Source organism: Dipodomys ordii, unplaced genomic scaffold (genome assembly GCF_000151885.1).
Source record: "Dipodomys ordii isolate 6190 unplaced genomic scaffold, Dord_2.0 Scaffold196, whole genome shotgun sequence".
Classification (NCBI taxonomy): Eukaryota; Metazoa; Chordata; class Mammalia; order Rodentia; family Heteromyidae; genus Dipodomys; species Dipodomys ordii.
In genome coordinates, this window is record NW_012267412.1 from 1,629,939 (window position 1) to 1,634,103 (window position 4,165).

Consider the following 4,165-nt stretch of genomic DNA (forward strand, 5'->3'; position numbering starts at 1 on the left):
GAAAGTCCATGAGACTCTTACCTCCAATTAACCATCAGTAAACTCGAAGTGAGACTGTGGCTCAAGTGGTAGATTGCTAGCCTTGAGCTGAAGAGTGCAGGGATAGCAGTCAGGCCCAGAGTTCAAGACCCATGACCAACAAAAAAGGGGGAAGGGGGAGGTTGGGAATGTGGCTTAGTGGTAGAGTGGTTACCTAACATGCATGAAACCTTGGGTTCATTTGCTTAGTACCACATAAACAGAAAAAGCTGGTGGTGCTAGCCCTGAGCAAAAGCAGTTCAGAGACAATGCCCAGGCCATGAGCTCAAGCCCCAGGACTGGAAAAAAAGAAAAAGTAAAATCCAAAAAGCGAACAACAACAAAAAGCCCACTTCAATTCCCACAAATCAGTCTAAGGAATTGTTTGCGGAAAATTCATCTCACTTCATTCAAGTTGAGCATTTAAATGCTAACTCATTCTGAAGCAAGATAGATTGGAGGAGGCAGTACAGAATGCACCTTGGAAAACAGGAGCTAGGAATTCAGATTTAAACAATGTATTAGCTTCATGAAAGGCTCATAGGCAATCACTGGTGGTTCACATCTGTAATCCTAGCCACTTGAGATCAGAGGATAGAAATTCCAAAGGTGGGGGGAGTTCTTGAGAGTCTTATCTCCAATTAATCACCAAAAAGCCAGAGGTGGAGTTGTGACTCAAGTGGTAAAGAACAGTGCTCAGACTCTGAGTTCAAGCTCCAGTATTGGCACCCCTGCCCTCCGCCCTCCCCCACACCCGCCAAAAAAAAAACAAGCACTGCTTCCTTTGTTTTAAGCATCAAACTCCTTCATTAAGTTGTAACTTATAGTAAAACAAGCAGCCATCTCTCTGATCTTGTCTGCTTGCCCAAATGATTACAATCCTCTGAGAAATGAGTAAGAAGGGCTGGGAAGGTGGCTCAGTGGTAAAGCTCTTGCCTTGCATGCCTGAGGCCCTGGGTTTGATTCCTCAGCACCACTTAAGCAAAAAGAAAAAAGCCAGAAGTGGCGCTGTGGACAGTGCCCAGGCCCAGAGTTCAGGCCCCACGACTGGACTCCCCCCCCCCAAAAAAAGAAATGAGTAAGAATATTTTAAAGCAAGAGAATTTTCCTGAAGAACAGAAATCATCTGATTAAATGACTCCTATGATCACAGAAGTGTTTGCAAAGATGAAAAAATTATCTAAGGAAGGACATGTGGCATCTGATAAAACCCAGCCTTCATTTTAAAGGGGAGACATTTGTGTCTCAGTGACTCACATTTCCTAAACTGGCCAGACTTGATACTCTCGGCCTAATTTATGATGTAAAATAAAAACAGTAAAACAAGCAAGAATGACTGAATAAGCTCAGGGCCCGTGGCTTACCCCTGTAATCTAACTGTTCAGGGAGCTGAGATTTGAGGATCAAGGTTTTAATCCAGCCTGGGCAGAAAAGTCCAAGAGACTTCCAGCAAAAATCTAGGAGCAGAGCTGTGGCTCAAGTAGTAGAATGCAGTTAGAGCCTTCAAATAAGCCCTTAATCTAGGATACTTGAAACAATAAGAAATCCCAGTCTAGTGCCAGTGCCAGTGGCTCATGTCTGTAATCCTAGCTACTCAGGAGGCTGCTATGTGAGGATCAAGGTATGAAGCCAGACCAGCAGGAAAGTTTGTGAGACTCTTATCTCCAATAAACTACCAAAAACCAGAAGTAGAGCTGTGGCTCAAATCATAGAGTACTAGTCTTGAACAAAAGAAACTCAGTTATAGTGCCCATGCCCAGGACTGGCACAAAAATAAAGAAAGAAAGAGGAAAAGAAAGAAAGAAAAAGAAAGAAAGAAAGAAAGAAAGAAAGAAAGAAAGAAAGAAAGAAAGAAAGAAAGAAAGAAAGAAAAAGAAATGGGCTGGGAAGGTGGCTCAGTGGTAAAATGCTTGCCTTGCATGCATGAGGCCCTGGGTTCGATTCCTCAGCACCACATAAGCAGAAAAGGCTGGAAGTGGTGCTATGGCTCAGGTGGTAGAGCTCTTGCCTTGAGCTGGAATGCTGAGGGACAGGGCCCAGGCCCAGAATTCAGGCCCCACGACCTACCAAAAAAAAAAGAAAGAAAAGAAAGAAAGGAAAGGGAAAGAAAGAAACTCTTGAATGCTTACCACCATATGAGTCTCCAGCTTCCAAGCACATATGCCTTCTTTTCTACCACTCATTCTTTGTTTACTTTACATATATTGTGCAGTATGTTTAGTTGTACTTAGTGGAGAGAAGATGGGAAAATACATCTACTTTATCTCTTTGCAGAAATGGACTTCATTGTCTTTAGTGGCTAAGTATATACTTGCATACAACTTACAGATCAGTGTCCTTTTGAAAGACAGGTTGTAGCTAGTTTTATGCTATAAAAATAATGAGGAGTAGACTGCTGTGCTATAACCCAGAATCCCATCACTTATAAGGCTGAGGCCAGTGGATCCAGAATTCAAGGCTAGCCTAGACCACATAGTGAGATCTTATCTAAAAATTAATCAATCAATCCAGACAGGCAAGATGCCACATGGCACTTATATCAGAAAGTTCAACACTAAGCTGAGCAACTATAAAGTGTTTTATTAGATTTTTTTTGGGGGGGTCTGGTCATGGGGACTGAACTCTGGGCCTGGGCACTGTCCCTCAGCTCTTCAGCTCAAGGCTAGCGTTCTACCACTTGAGCCACAGTGCCACTTCCGGCTTTTTTCTTTTTGCTTATGTGGTGCTGAGGAATCGAACCCAGGGCCTCAGGCATGGAAGGCAAGTACTCTACCACTAAGCCACCTTCCCAGCCCTAGAATATTTTTTTTCTGTCTTGTACATGTGTGTGCCAGTGTCAGGCTTGAACTCAGGGCACTGTCCTTCAGCATTTTTGCTCAAGACAGTACTCTACTACTTGAGCTACAACTCTATTTCTGGCTTTTTGGTGGTTAATTGGAGAGAAGGGTCTCAAGGACTTTTCTGTTGGGGATGGCTTTGAACTGAGATCCTCAGATCTCAGCCTCTTGAATAGCTAGGAATAAGTGGCTCTGGGCATTCTTTTCTTTTCTTTGTTTTTTATTGTTGTTGTTGTTCTTTTTTTTGTTGGTCGTGGGGCTTGAACTCTGGGCCTGAGCGCTGTCCCTCAGCTCTTCAGCTCAAGGCTAGCGCTCTACCACTTGAGTGCCATTTCCAGGTTTCTGGTGGTTTATTGGAGATAAGAGTTTCACTGACTTTCTTGCCCAGGCTGGCTTTGAACCGTGATCCTCAGATCTCAGCCTCCTGAGTAGCTAGGATTAAGCGTGAGCTACTGGCGCCCGGTTTTGGGCATTATTTTCTTAACTTTTTTTTTTTTTTTTTTTTTTACCAGTCCTGGGGTTTGAACTCAGGGCCCGGGCATGGTCACTGACCTTCTATTGCTCAAGGCTAGTGCTCTACCACTTGAGTCACATGTCACTTCTGGCATTTTCTATGTGGTACTGAGGAATCGAACCCAGGGCTTCATGCATGCTAGGCAAGCACTCTACCACTAAGCCACATTCCCAGCCCTATTTAAATTTTTTTTCTGAGATAAGGTCTTGCTATACAGTCTAGTTATATTTAAATAGAAGTGTGCTACTATCTGTAGGTGGGATGCTTGATTAAAAAGCAGAAACTGGGCTGGGAAGGTGGTTTAGTGGTAGAGCGCTTGCCTCACATGCATGAGGCCCTGGGTTTGATTCCTCAGCACCACATAAACATAAAAAGTCAGAAGTGGTGCTGTGGCTCAAGTGATAGTGTGTTATCCTTGAGCTGAAGAGCTGAAGGACAATGCTCAGGCCCAGAGTTCAAGCCCCATGACTGGCAAAACAAACAAACAAACAGAAACCTAGATTTAAAAAATAGGATACTATAAAGTGTTTTATTGGGGCTTGGAAGGTGGCTCAGTGGTAGAATGCTTGCCTCTTCATTCATGAGGCCCTGGGTTCAATTCCTCAACACCACATAAACAGAAAAGGCCAGAAGTGGGGCTATAGTTCAAGTGGTAGAGCGCTAGCCTTGAGCTGAAGAGCTGAGGGACAGCACCCAGGCCCAGAATTCAGGCCCCACCAACTGACAAAAAAAAAAAAAAAGTGTTTTATTAGGGGGCTGGGAAGGTGGCTCAGTGATAGAGTGCTTGCCTTGATGC